At 33.6% G+C, this 16,494-nt stretch overlaps 2 protein-coding genes across 4 annotated transcripts in view; one reads left to right on the top strand and one right to left on the bottom strand.

Moving 5' to 3' along the window:
• Positions 1-16,494, bottom strand: part of dock1 (dedicator of cytokinesis 1) — a 304,321-nt gene that overhangs the window by 159,768 nt on the left and 128,059 nt on the right. The gene's annotated exons all lie outside the window — the stretch shown is intronic.
• LOC131550816 (inhibitory synaptic factor 2A) overlaps positions 1-16,494 on the top strand; it is a 48,459-nt gene that overhangs the window by 28,809 nt on the left and 3,156 nt on the right. The window lies entirely within an intron of this gene.

Raw genomic sequence — 16,494 nt, 5'->3', positions numbered from 1 at the left:
TCTGCCTTGAACACCAAAGATAACACTTATGAAAACAGGACTTGATATCATTATTATATATTAAGTTTTGGTCCTCAAATAAATTTAGATATTTGGAGAAATAATAATAATATTATTATTATTATTGTTATCATCATCATCATCATCACCATCATCAACAACAAGACTTGAACACTGCATTTTAACCACCCATTTTCCCATTAAAAATATCTAAAAATCCTTAAAACAAAATAAATATTAAATATGAAGTTTTAAAGATATTTAAATAAAATATTTAAAAGAAATATGAAATAAATGTAAACAATTTAAAACTAAATGAATATAGTATTTAGATATACTTTAATAATATTATTATTATTAATAATAATAATAATATCTAAAATAATATTAGTTTTGTTTTTGAGTAAATTTATTCTGCTTTATTTGTAAATATTCAGAAGAAATATTTAAACATTTTTGACGGGAGCATCAACACTCACTCAAACACCAACAATAATCAGTGAGCACCATTCTTATCTTTTCAAAGCATGACGTGAACTTAAGAGACGCGCTCATTTTCCTTTGAGTGTGTGAAGGTCAGGCTGCTCAGCGCTTTTCACAGAGTGTTTTTGTCTCTTAAAGCACAATGATAGCTGAAGTATGTGCATGAGGGATTCTGGGTAATTGACAGGTAGGAATCGTCATGAGAGCTTGTTGTGTGGAAAGCAAGATTGTGTTTTGCACTGTTCCACAAGACTTGAAAGCTCAGGAGTCATACGACGACTTCCATGATGCCTGTTGTGCATTTTTGGGAGAACTAGCCATTTAACTTGCATGCAAAGCCAAAAAAAAAAAAAAGAAGAGTGCTTTCATTCCGATGTGCAGCACAAACGGAAGAACATCAACGTGAGCAGCGTCTCTGAGGACAGCTAAGCAGTGCTGTAGATAGAAAGCGTCAAAGTGACACGGGCTCCTGCAAGGAAACGAGATGAGACTCCCTGCAGAAGACAAGCGACAGAGACACAATCAAATTTAGCAGCTCTCTTTGAAGTGAAGGGAAGGATTAAACACAATCTAATTACACGCAGCCCGGTGAAAACATTCGACAGGAGAGAGCAGGAATCCTGAAGAAACACGGCTGATGGATCATTACATGATCTATCCGTCCCATTCATGTTAGTGAACTGATACGTTTGCGGTAGTTCATGCCACGTTTACTTAGTAATGAGTTTCAGATAATATATATTTGAGACAAAACTATAAATACATACATAAATACACAATATTCAATTCAATTATAAATACATAAACAAATACATTCAATTAATATAATAATATATAGATTATTAATTATATTATAATATATTATAACACACACACACACACACACACATATACATATAACATTCTAAAAATATATTTTTATTATATATTAATTTTATATTTGTTTTATTGATTTACAGTATTTTCAATATTTTTAAAATATTACTATTAATGCATTTTAAATATTTTTATTGTTTTAGAATTTGATAATTGTTATTTATATATTCATATTTTGATATATTATATTCAATATTATTAATGTATTTGATTATATTTGATGACAACATTAAATGTGTAAAGTTTAACAAAGTTTCAAAGTAGCATAAAATGTGAAAGTAGCTTCCTAAACACTGCTATCTATTGTCTCGTGTGCATGCGTTTAAAAATATTACACGGCGCAGGCCTACTCTTGTTTACACCGGTGACATCCAGAATGGCTTCACATCCACATAAATCATGCTAATAGAGTTCAGTCTGAAGGAGCTAAAGTGTTCTACTTAGCATAATATGGTAGGGAGGAGAAATCTCATGAGCTCAGATCGCTGCTCTTCAGTCTCAGCAGCTCTCGCTCTGAATCAATACATGCCTGTCCTTCAGCAGCGGGCTGTGCTCCAAACTCTAGTGAGCGGCCTACTCAGAGAACGCCAGGCAGAGTTAGTGTGCATGCAGCATGAAGCACTTCTCAACGGAACGCTATGAAGCTAAATTATTCACTTAGAAAACCATTTGTTGTGGACAAATTCTAGAAACTGGCACAAGGCAGTGTTGTTAACTAAAACTTAAAACTATTAAAATTGTTTTTGGTAATTAAAAACAGAACTAAAATTAAATATAAAAGCAGAAATAAAATTAGATGCAAAAACAAAAATTTGGTCAAATTAAAATAAGTACTAAATGGCTAAAACTGGCAAACAATAAAGTTAAATCAAATATACTTTTAAAAAATAATGAAATAAAATGGTAACAATTGCTAAAACAAAAACTAATAAAATAAGAATTTAAAAAATTTATAAATACTATTACAGCATAGAAATTCTAAAATAACACTGGTAAAGCAGGAAGGTACAGTATGTATATTTTGCTTACATAGAAAGCATTGATAGGTCAATCAATCAATCTTAAAATATTTTAAATCAACTTTAAATCGAGTCTCTCCAAATCAACAAAAACACTGACATTTCTTCCAATCTCTGCGCAGATTTCTCTGGAATGGATTAAATTGTTGCAAATGTTTTAGACCGTTTGTGTGCGGTTGCTCATGAGCCTCTATTTCAGTCACAGAGCCGCTTTAGCAGGTGCCTACCTATCCATACAGCAGACGGCTCACGAGGTTTTGGAAGAGAGCCACAGTGTTTCAGGCTTCAATTTCTCAGTTTAACCTTCTGCATCCCTCTGCACTTTCTCTCCAGCTCTCATTTCCTGCATCATTATCCCTCCATCACTCTTCATTCAGTCTCTCGGAAGAATCTTCCTATGGCTGACATTCTTAAAGAACGTTCCCAGATTGATACGAGTTAAGCTCAATTGACAGCATTTGCAAAATGAGCTCGATTTCCACATACGATCATGTCGCTGGCTGCAAAAAAATAAATAAATAAATAAAATAAAAAATAAAAATCACACGTACATTAGGATGTTGCCAGCATCCAGACAGCTTAAAGACTGAAAAGTGAAGCTCACATTTTTGTTAAAGAACTTAAATCAGTTTAATAATTTAATTATAGAAATTATATAATAATAGATATTATTTATTATATGATTATAGAGTAAATATGAATATTATATAATATATAAAATAATAATAATAATAATAATGCTAAATAGAAATATTCAACAAAATAATAAAAATTACAAAAGGAGAAAAATTTGTAAAAACAAAAAAGAAAAAAAACAAGCTAATTTAAAATCGAAATAAATTATGGAAGCCAGTTTCCACCATGAAAAAAAAAAAAAAAAAAGTAATTTTGACTTTATATACATTTTTTCTTAAAGTTTTCTAAAAGTCAGAGTTTCTTCTGACATTTGAGATTATGTATTGCTATATTGGGGGTGGGCGTTAATCTAAGAAAAAAATATTTGAGTAAATTATTTGAGTTGTAAAGTTTAGATAATTTCTGTATTGCCTTACTGTACCTGCAATTTTTTGGAGGAGTGCAAATTATCAAACCCTGACCATTCTTTTAATGTTATTCATACGAAAAATACACGCAGACCATTTCAATTAATTTCATTTTTTTGCTTCCCTGGGGTGATCACTGAACTCATGAGAGAGAAGAGATCGTGCAGCCATAAAAGCGGATTTAGCAGCATTCAATTTACTTGAAGTCGAGCTGCTTGGAGCTAGAATTGGTCTTCTGCGCTTTGTTCTCCCGGTAACCATGTCATCACGTTTCATCACACTAGACTGCGCTTCTTAATGTGGCCGTCTGTCCAGACGCGAAACGGATCTCCGAGGCTCTATTTGGTGAGAGATAACCGCTTAATAGGGATTGCAAAATACGAACCGTGATCTCACAGGACGTGATTTCACACACACACACACACACACACACACACACACACTCTCTATTTCCTCCCAAAAATATTAATGGGAAAAAGTATTAAGATGTTGATTAGAACAGTAAGCACATTTCTGGTAACAATGTTTACATTTAAGGGTAGATAATGTACAAAGACTACTTAAAAATATATTATATAGTATAATATTATTATTATATACATTTCTTCTCTTACACTATACAGAGGCAAAATATTGCAATATAAATAAATGTATATAATTTTATTTTATATAAATATTTAAAAATATTAAAATAATTTATTTTACATTACTTCATATATTACTTATATTGCTTATTATTAAAATGAAAACTGAAAATATATAAATAAAAGCTAATTTAAAACATGAATCGATTAAGGAAATCAGTTTCCACCACCATCAAAAAAAAAAAAAGACCTGATTACAAAAAGAAGAAAAAAAAGCAACGTAGACTTTTTTTTTTTTTTGGACAAATTCCGAGTTTACATCTCACAGTTTTTCTTTTTCTTTTCTGCAAGATTCCACAAATACTATTATTCTAAAAAAAATATATTCTGAGAAAATGTTCAAAATTCAAAAAGGTTCAGTGGATTAGCACAGAAAACAGTTGGCACTCCTCAAAAGAGGAAAGAAAAAAAATTGATAGAAACATAAAATATAAAATAAAAGTTTGATTTGTATTATTATTGCAATATTTTAATTAATTTAATACTAATAATTTTTACTAACTTAAGGGTTAGTGCACCCAAAAATGAAAATTAGCCTGTGTTTTACTCACCCTCAAAGCATCCTAGGTGTATATGACTTATATTAATTATAGGTGTATATGAGTTATATTAACAATTGTCCTGGCCCTCCAAGCCTTTCAATTGTGTAAGCCGGTGTTTTTTGTCAACAGTTCAGAAGACATGAAATAAAGTACGTGCATCCGTAATAAAACGTCCCTCACACGGCTCCGGGGGGTGAATAAAGGCCTCCTGTAGCGAATCCATGTGTTTTTGAAAGATAAATATCCATATTTCAAACACAAACACTTTTTTGCCTCACTTCCGTTGACTGTGGTACGTGGAAGTTGTGCAGGTGGATGACGTAGGACGTATGCGCCTCTGAGAAATGCAGGAGCTTACTTCAGCAAAGGAAAACCAGTCTCCTCTTGGCTTCTATCGAAATCCTATGACATTTTTCTTTACAGATCCGCATTTGTGCTTCTAATTCGTGGCCGGCGTTTTGTTCTCTCACCGCGTTCGTCAATAATCACGCAACACCAACGTCCTACATCATCCACCTGCACGACTTCCACGTATGACAGTCAGCGGAAGTGAAAAAAAAAAAAAAAGTGTTTATTGCGTTTGAAATATGGATATTTATCTTTCAAAAACACATGGATTCGCTACAGGAGGCCTTTATTCACCCCCCGGAGCCGTGTGAGGGACGTTTTATTACGGATGCGCGCACTTTATTTCATGTCTTCTGAACTGTTGACAAAAAACACCGGCTTACACCATTGAAAGGCTTGGAGGGCCAGGACAATTGTTAATATAACTCCGACTGGATTCGTCTGAAAGAAGAAAGCCATATACATCTAGGATGCTTTGAGGGTGAGTAAAAAACAGGCTAATTTTCATTTTTGGGTGAACTAAACCTTTAAGAACTTTTTCGATATGAATACTTTTTTTTATGTAAACTTCAACATCCAAAGAAGACCCTGGCAACCACTCTCAACATCCTGACACTGATATTGTGACTTTTTCATTGGAAGTCAGTGCTAACATCACAGTCTTACTCTACGATCATTAAAGTTAAAACACACACACACACACACACACACACACACACACACACAGAGGCTTTGGCGGTGGGGTAATTCCATTGGAGCGGAGCTGAAAGGAGAGGAGCTGATGACATTACAGAGATGTTTAAGTGCTCAGCGGACAGACACCAGCAGATCTCTCTCTCTCTCTGCTGGAGTAATGATGTTCTCCACGCTAGCGCTCAAACTACAGCTTTATACAGAGCCACTGGTTGCTATAGATACTACAGTGATACCACGGTGAAGCTGGAGGGTACTGCGAGCGTATTGTGAGTGTGAGTGTGTGTGTGTGTGTGTGTGTGTGTGTGTGTGTGTGTATGCACTTTCGAGAGATACGGTTTAATCTGTAGATAGAGCGAAGCAAAGTATGATGGACAGCTGTATTAATACCTTACAAACAGAAAGAGCGAAAGAGATGAGATTACTAAATAGGAATGCAAGATATATCCATACAATACATCACTATCATTAATATTAGCAATTTGTGATCCTCATTTTTAACTGGCAAATATATTAATAATATATTTTTTTTTTTTACGCCTGGGTGCAAAACACTGTTTATTAGAGACTGGATCTATGATGCATATAATGAAAAAAAAAAAAACAGCTTTATGTTGTAAATGTGCAAAACTGATGTGCTGAGTGGTTTCTAAGCTGTTGCCAGGCTGATGAAAAATTGGAGTTCAATTTTTTTTTTTTTTTTTTAAGAATAAATGTACTTTTCTTCTCATTAATTAATTAAAAACTATAATAAGTTAAAATGTTAAAATAATTAAACTATAATAATTTATAACCATTTTTATTTAATAATTGAATTAATAAAATATATACTATAATTTAAAAAATACAAATTAATAAAGAAAAAAAATTCAAATAAATAAAATTAAACATTAACAAAATATAATTATTTAAAAATTAAAATAAGTAAATAAGGTGCATTCAGTAAGAAAATACATAAATGTAAATAAATGTACATATTTAAACAAACAAATAAAGCAAGTTATTAAATAACTTCCAACTATTCTTGTTCTTTTATTATTGTTATTATAAAACAAATCATTAAATTACTAAAATATATAAATATTATTTAAATATAAATAATTAAAATAAGTAAATAATATATATTTAGCAAAGAAAGAAAGAAAGAAAGAAAGAAAGAAAGAAAGAAAGAAAGAAAGAAAGAAAGAAAGAAAGAAAGAAAGAAAGAAAGAAAGAAAGAAAGAAAGAAAGAAAGAAAGAAAGAAAGAAAGAAAGAAAGAAAGAAAGGACTTAACTTCCAATGCGTTTGTCAGATATTTGCATACTTGCATAAAGTAAGTTTGTGGTGTAAGTCCGAGGAATAGTGACATTTGCTTTGTCAAACACTAATTACCAGCTGGACTATCAGTATCAAATGTTTCTCAGTATTTCTTAAGAGAGTCTCTCTAAACGACCGCTGCGACCACTGATCAAAGTAACAGAACCGATGCTAAAAAGGAAATGAGAGCATCTTCATTTTCAGGTCTTGCTTTGTGGCAACAAGAAATGAAAGGAGCATGTTTAGGTGTGTGAGAGAAAGAGAATGAAGGAATAATGAATGTTTCATTAAAGCTCTTCCGAGTGGTTCTCTCCGTCCCTCTGCTAATGAGGCTGAGATACGATCCGGCTGCTGACCTGCGCTCTTCATCTCTGCATGTGTTTGCGTGTTCCTCTCATTCTAACGAGTGTCAGTGACGCACAGCAGCGGCCCGCAGGATCCGGTCCGACGAGCACTGACAAACATGACAGACGGCACAGCGTCTCGGAAAGCGTTTGGAATCGGAGTGAGCGAATCCCCCAGCGTTCTGCATCAAACGCTGGTGTGAGTGATGAGAGGGCATCTGCTGCTAATGAGACACACATTCACTTTCACTGGGGCGTCAGTCTGTTGTCTCTGGCACCGACGCGTTTCCTCTCCGAAGCCAGAGTCGCTCGCTGACACAAACACAACACGTTTACAAATCCTTCCAAATCTCAGCAGACACCAGCCAACTAATTAAACTAACAAACTTTCACAGTGAAGCATAAAAGCTACTGAAATTCACAAGAGGCACGAAGGCTGGGAAATCAAAATAAAATAAATTTAAAAAAAATCAATCGGTCAATAAAAAAAAAGGAATAATCATTTTTATATATATATATGCATATGCATGCACTAATACGCAGCCATTATATATATATATATATATATATATACATACACGTAACATATTTACAGAAATCTTTTACTATTAAACTACTACTAAAACATTTTAGCATGCTAACATGCTCAAATCCAAGCCACCAAATACTGTCACTGTAAAAACATTTCAGGTTTGTATATATAAATAAATTAAAAAAGTATTTACTTAGATTTCTTTTTTCAGTAAATACTTCAATACATATTTGTTCATTTATGCATGCATCAATATGTAGCCATATTTACCTAAAAAAAAAGAAAAATGTATTACAGAGATTTCAAAGAAATTATGACTTACAAACAAAAACGTGTCAAAAATATTGTAATTTAGTAAAAATTAATTAATTAAATACATACATTTTATATAAATATTCAAATTCATATTCATTGAATATACAAAATATTCAATATTAAAGAAATATTTATCCATTTATGCATGCACCAATATGCAGCCATATTTTCCAAATAAATGCATAAAAATAAATTGTATCAGAGACTTTATAATGAAGCAAATGTATTGTTGCATCTTTCGAATCTTTAAAACAGACATTTGAACCTTTTGCAACTAAACTTTAACCACTAAAACATCTAAAAATGCTCATATAACATACATAATATAAGTTGCATAACATACAAGTCACCAGGAAGAATTGTGGGTGACCTAAATGAACAAATAAAAAATACATTAAAATTAATTATAAAATCACTGCAATATTCAAAAAAAAAAAAAAAAAAACACTTTGTAAATATTAATATAATGCCCTAACAAAGAGAAAAAAAAGTTCATGGTTAGGAAAGAAACCGATGCATTGTGGGAAGGTTCATGCACTCAAACTGATCCTTTTTATTCTCAGTGCATAATGTGTTGATAAGTGGAAGATATGTAAACAAGGCTACACTTCTTGTAGATCTTTAGATGTTTTTAAACAATCAAAAAAGTTGAAAGTGGGTCAAGAAAAAAAAAAGTTCTGAGACTTTTTAAATTATCCAGAGATCCGCATGAAAACAGACAAGACACTGTGGAAACCGACACCAATGAGCTGGAGATGTGGGTGGAACGTTTCTTCAGTATTTTCTGATTTCATTACCTCTCAGACAGACACACACACACACACACACACAATACATTTGTTCTGATGTGAGGAACATCAGGTCACCTCGAACACTTAACCGCCGCAGTGATGTGTTTCCTGTGTAAATGCAGAGATGAGAACAGGATGAGAAGACCTTCGACGTTAATGAGCTTAAACAGGAGGAGCAGAGCCAGATCAAACCACTCCTCATCCTCAGGGATGAAGGGAAGGAAAGCCTACGCCACATGGCGCAATGAGCGGGGATATACAGCCATTATCAACAGCTTTCAGTTTCTAATTAGCAGCTCAGAAACCGAAAAGCGTCAGGACTCTCGCGCTTGACAACAGTCGTGGGTGGAGAGCAGGAGACATGCGAACGATCAGTGAAATAAACCACGCAAACGCTGGAGAGAGAGAAATCTAGGCCTGTCAGACGAGAACCACGTCACGTTTGGCTCGCGCTGCGCTTGCGACGCTCTGCTCGCTAATGCAAATGAAATATTGACGTTCTTTGGACAGCCACTTCACCGCGTTCCTCTCTAATGATGCTCTAGTTTATATTGTGGAGAACCGTATTGATCCAGAGAGAAATATGAAACATTGATTTGTGATTCGAAAGCTAGAAATTGTGAGCATTGGCACATATGTCATGCCTCGGCAGAAAGAGAGCCGCACGTCAATTCAGAAAACAGAATTACTGCTCCCATTAAATGGAAATATGAAGAGCTTATGAAGTCGAAAATGAGTTTTCACAATACAATTCTGAGTGTCAGTTCTAAAAAAAAACACTGATAGATCACAGAGAATCAGTGTGAGGAAATGTGCAAATATGGCTTAGAAACAAAAATTTGTGCTGATCAGGGTCTGAATACTTAGGACCATGTGATATTTCAGTTTTTCTTTAATAAATCTGCAAAAATGTCAACAATTCTGTGTTTTTCTGTCAATATGGGGTGCTGTGTGTACATTAATGAGGAAAAAAAAATGAATTTAAATGATTTTAGCAAATGGCTGCAATATAACAAAGAGTGAAAAATGTAAGGGGTCTGAATACTTTCCATTACCCACTCTGTGTGTAATATATATATGTATATATATATGTATATATATATGTATATATATATATATGTATATATATATATATATATATATATATGTATATATATGTATATATATATATATATATATATATATGTATATATGTATATATATATATATATATATATATATATATATATATATATATATATATATATATATATATATATATATATATATATATACACATACATATATACATACATATATACACTCTTTTATATACACATATACATACACATATACACATATATACATACATATATACATACATACATATACACACATACATATACACACACATACATGGCAAAAATATCAGCAGCCTTGGTAAATATGATCAAAGGCGGCTGTGAAAATTAATCTGCATTGTTAAACCTTTTGATCTTTTATTTTAAAAATTCACAAAAATCTAACCTTTCATTGGATAATAAGAATTAAAATGGGGGTAAATATCATTATGAAATTAATGTTTCTCTCAAATACACGTTGGACACAATTATTGGCACCCCTAGAAATTCTTATGAGTAAAATATCTCTGAAGTATATTCCCATTCATATTCACAATTTTGAGCACTCCAGGGTGATTATGAACATGAAATTATCCTGTTCCTGTTTCACAGAAATATAAATAGGAGGGAAAACAAAGCCCAAATTCCCTTAATCATCCATCACAATGAGAAAAACCAAAGAATATATTTCTGATGTGCAACAAAAGATAATTGAGCTTCACAAATTAGTGAAGTGGCTTTAAGAAAAGAGCTAGAGCAGTGAAAATTCCCATTTCCACCATCAGGGCAATAATTAAGAAGTTCCAATCAACATAAAATGTTAGGAAACTGCCTGGAAGAGGACGTGTGTCTATATCGTCCTAATGCACGGTGAGGAGGAGAGTTTGAGCGGCTAAAGACTCTCCAAGGACCACAGCTGAAGAATTGTAGAAAATAGTTGAGTCTCAGGGTCAGAAAACCTTAAAGAAATTGTCAAACAGCACCTACATCACCACATGTTTGGGAGGGTTTCAAGTAAACTTCTCCTCGCTCATCCAAAAACAAACTCCAGCATATTCAGTTATCAGACACGACTGGAACTTCAAATGGGACTGGCTTCTATGCACTGAATTTTCGGCCGCCGAAATATATATGCCGCGATGCCCAGCAGTGTTTAGGTTTCACTCACATCACTGCGCTGCGTAACGCTCCGTTCAATATTCCGCTCTATCAATGTGCATTCTGCTCATTTACCGCTCATGCTCACCGGAAAAGCTAAGTCCGCTCAAATAACGCGTGATAAGAAATTTCTATGTAGTATACTTGTTCCTGTTTGCAGTAGCGTTACTGAACACAAAGCAGCGCAGCACCGGACTTTGAAACGTGCCGCGCTCATATTTTCTTTATAGCCTTTTGAAGTTTAATCGTCACATTAAGCTGTATCGCGATTCTGGTCTGTACCCAAATTTAAGACCTCTTGAAATCATAATTAAGACAATTTAAGACTTTTTATGACCTTAAATTTGATAAAGTAAATTTAAGACCTTTTAAGACTTTTTAAGGGCCCGCGGGAACCCTGACATAAACACACGAACAACATCTCCAGAACTGCTCTGAGAGTCACTTCATGAGCGTTTCACCGTTTCATTTGAGTAAAACTAGCGTCATATCACATTCACACAGAAATTTAAAGGAATTCACGGCAACCCGTCAAAATAAAAGTTCGGCTTAATTTGTAAAACACAAAAATAAAACATTTCATAAGGCTATTTTCAGAATAAATAACAATAAAACATTAGATGAGAGAAAATAAAACATAACTATAATTGTCATTTTCTTTAATCATAGATATAATTATAATACCTAAAATATGTAAAAAGTGTTTGTTTCAACCACTTGAAGGGTGGGTACATTGTGTGCACAATGCACATGATCAGGATGGTACCACCTCCGCCGCATTTTGAGAAAGGAAAAACCCTGTTTACAGGACTATACATTATTTGGATAATTAGTCAAAAACAACAACAACAGTTATGTCTGATTCTGTTGCATAGAACTGAATACAAAATACTACATTGATATTTAATAATATATTTTCTGTCCACTTTTCTTTCAATAAGAGTGTGGTTATTTTATTGGCTTGTGTTTTTTAAATTCTGTGTCATTAAAATTGAGTTAAATTAAAAAGTCTTACAAAACTACTTTATATTATTTAATAAAATAAATAATTATTACAAAGCAGTTTCGGTTTTTGACCAAGCACATCCAGAATTCTCGGTTTCGGCCCAGAATTTTCATTTCGGTGCATCCCTGTAACTGCATAGAGTGCACTGTGTTTGCAAACACATGCTCCTTTAAAGGATTACACACACACCAGTATGCATAGAGGCATTTAAGAGGGTTTATTCTTCAAATAACTTTAAATTCATGTTGCTGAAAAATGTGTTAATAAACGTTGTGTGTATGGACTCTTGTTTTTGTTCCACGTTAGCTTCCTGCCCACTAATTTTTACCTCTTACAAAAGCCACAAAGCCTTCTAAGACGACAGTAAAGGCTCATGTCATGCCTGAGCTGTAGTTAGGCTGAAACTTGAAAGTTAAATTGGACAATGTTTAGGTTTTATTATTATTTTGATTTATGTCTTAGTTTTAGGTTGTACTACGTTTACCTTTTTTTAAAAGTAATTTGAAATTGATTTTTATATTTTTATATATTTGTATTTTGAATGTAATATGGCAATTACATTTTCTAAATGGGTTTAGTTTTATTAATATTTGCAATTTCAGCAATAAAAATGTAAATTTTTCTAAAAAGGAAACAAATTACTTGTTCATTTTAAGAGAACTGTCTTATTTTCTCTTGTATATTTAGTATTGCTCTTTAATAAAGAAAAAGTTCTTATTCGATTAATCGATAGAATTTTCGGTAATATACTCGATTACTAAAATATTCGATAGCTACAGCCCTAGATGAAACTAAAAATGAGCTTTTTAGCAGCAAACACTCAAGATGGGTTTGGTGAACACAGGGATAAAACGTACCCCATGTGTACAATGAAATATACTGCTGTATTTCTGATGTTGTGGCCTATATTTCTGCTGGAGGTCCTGGACATCTTGTTTAGACACATGGCATCATAGATTCTATCAAATACCAACAGATAAAAAACATCAATAAGTGACTGACTCTGTTAGAAATCTTATAATGGGCCATGTTTGGATCTTCCAACCGTACAATAATCCAAACACAAACCTCAAAAACAACACAAAAATGGGTCACTGAGCACAAAACCAAGCTTCTGCTGGCCATTCCAGTCCTCTGACCTGAACCCTGCAGAACATGAGTGAACTGAAGAGAAGAAGCACCAACATGGAGCTGGGAATTTAAAGGGTCTGGAGTGATTCTGACTGAAGGAATGGTCTCGTCAGGTGTTCTCTAACCTCATCAGGCATTATAGGAGAAAATTTAGAGCTGTTAAACTGGCGCATATATATATATATATATATATATATATAGAAATCCACAATCATGCACAACAATAAAATACACTGAATAAATAAAAATGACAGCTGTGACAAATCACAAACAAACAGTATCTCTCCTTCAACATTAAATTACAAAGCTCAATAAACTACAACCAAATGATCAGCGACTGAGTCGTTCTTAGAGAAATTCAAAGTGGCTTGTTCAAAGAGCTTCTTGAGACTTATTCAGATAATGAGTGATTTGTATGTGTCTCTCTGTAGCGAGAACATGGTCATACTGATAAGGGCATAATTAGCAGGTTGTGCTGTGTGATTAATTTGCTAATTGCTGCATTGCGCTGCGCCTGAATGCAAAGGCCAGACACACAACGAACAAATGCGCTGAGTCTTCAATAACACACACACACCTTACATAACCTTCCACTCTCGAGCCTGTTCAACAAAGGTATAAATATAGCCTGGCTGACAATATGCAGTTCAGTGCATTTATAATCTGAATTCAGCATGTTTCTGAAAGACATTTGCACAATATAGTGCATGAAATCAACAAGAAAGCAATGCAATTCAAAGACAGACTTCATTTCTCATGTTGAATGGCAGCTCCCTGGGTGGCGTCTCTAAAATAAACACGTCACTGCGGATGCGTCACATTCGTGAGATATATTGAACAGGGTTTTGTGGTGTAGAGAGTGTTAAAAGTCTCTCTCTATCTGCTAATCTGAACACTCTGACAGCAAGAGAGGAATGAGTCTCAATTCATTACCACTCAGAAACATATGGCTTTTGACTCTCAGGACAAGGCAAGCAACTATTGGTAACTGAAAATGTAAGGACATCAACTGTGTGTTTGTTTGTTTGTTTAAAAATGCCTTGATGATGGAAACAGCTTAAGCTACATAAAACACTCCACTCAAAGAAATCACCCATTAACCATAGTTCACACCACGGTCGGTTCTAGACAACACAGTAACTGGGGGGCGGGGGGCAGACAGGGGCCACTTCATCTTAACCTACTTTAATATTATTCATTCTGTCATTTTTCACCATGTCATGCATCACTGCAATCTCTAGAAGTAATTAACAATTTAAACTAAAATGAATGTTTCATCATGTCATCACAGACATTACAAGTAATAATATAGGTCCTAATAAAAAATAAAAAAAATCGTATGTGATTGGTTATAATGCGCAGTATATATATATATCGTATTGTCCCGAATATAAGACGACCCTGATTATAAGACGACCCCCCCTTTTCCAGATGTACCTGTTGGAAAAAGGCTTTTTGAAAACCAAATCTTTTTTTTTTTCTCTCCCTGTAAAACACATTTATTCTTAAATTATTTTCATATTGCATATTTTTCCAATTCTAATTTTTGTTTTGAAAGTATGGTAAATACTGGTAAAATGTACCAACAATGACATTGGAAAATTTTGATATACCATTGAAATAACAGGTAGCCCATCTGAATTATATAACAAACAATTAGGCTATCCAACTCATAGTAGCCTACCAAAATGTTATTATCAGTAGAAGTGAAATCTTATTGTAGTCTTCAAATCTGGGTACTGTCTTATGTTTTAAAATCACTTACAGAGGAAGTTTGGTCCCATCAGGCTAACATACAGTCACGATCATGCTGCTGTAAGCTTTTCTTTTTCATTTGTTTTCATTCGCGATCTTTACAACACACATTACATTACATATTTCATGGCACACTCGTTTTATGCGTTTTTGGTGCCACCTATTGTTGTGGGTGTATTACTGACATGTCAAAGTCTAGACCCTGAATATAAGACGAACGCGTTTTTTCAGATGTATTTCCAAGTATATATTGTTTACAGTACAAACTGCGCATTTCACCCAAAATTGTTTGCTGTGATACGATTACAAATTTAGGGGGGCACTTGTGAATTGTGAATGAGTGTATATTTACATGCATGTATGCATGAATAAATAAATAGTAATAATAATTAATCATCATCATTGAAAAAGAAAATAAATTAATATTACAAAATATTTAATTTATTCAGCATTTACAGTATCTTATATTTTTCATAGTCAAGTTCTAAAATCTAGCAACAATGGATAACGCACATGCAAAATAAGTAAATACTGTGTAAAACATAATTATAATAAAAACTGCTATAATTAAATTGCATCATATCACAGATATCAACATTACATCAACCATCAGCCACAATCAGCTCCAAGTAGACTTGCCAAGTTTTGGAAAACTCATGTTAGTTGACAACTATTTTCCAAGTCCTTTGAAAATGGCTTATTCAATCATATTTCATAACTATAAACATACAGACCTGTACACTGGATTTGATCTGGTCTTTAAGTACACAACCTCGCTCTCCTTCAAGAGATGGAAGTTTGTTCAGTCTGTTAGAGTGAAATAATCCCTCTCTCACCCTCATCTCTGCTCTCTAATCATGGAATGTAATGTGACTGATCTCAGGAATCAGATGTGTGGAGGACACTGGATTATCTGCGGCACATAAGACGGACGCTCCAGAGGAATAAATCCCACAACGCAACACCCGCAGAGACCAACACACATACACTCAGCCAGCAACTTCCACTCTATAAACTACACTCTAAAAGGGACACGGAGAGAGAAACGCAATGAAATACATCGCAGATCGTTAAGCTTCTCATCTGTTGAACCTGAAGATCTTAATTCACTGCTTTGTGTCAAACAGCAGCTTAAGACCATCTGGAAACTCAACTGTGCCACCACTACCTTCCTTCAACCCATAAAATGTGAAGATTATAAAGAAAAATGCTTGAGAAGAGCTGTACCAAAGCAAAGTAAATCCCAAAGCCTAGAAGTTAGAAACATTGAATATGGCTATTTCTTTCAAATTAAAATTTAGTTTAGTTAAGTTATTTTAAATTAAGCTAAGCTAAGCTTTATGGTCTAAATTAATAGTTCTACATTTTCTTTATGCACTATACACATTTATGTTAAATTTAAGATATTATTTAATTG

This window comes from Onychostoma macrolepis, chromosome 12 (genome assembly GCF_012432095.1).
Source record: "Onychostoma macrolepis isolate SWU-2019 chromosome 12, ASM1243209v1, whole genome shotgun sequence".
Lineage (NCBI taxonomy): Eukaryota > Metazoa > Chordata > Actinopteri > Cypriniformes > Cyprinidae > Onychostoma > Onychostoma macrolepis.
Note: the sequence above shows the minus strand (reverse complement) of the source record. Positions and strands in the feature narration are given on the sequence as shown.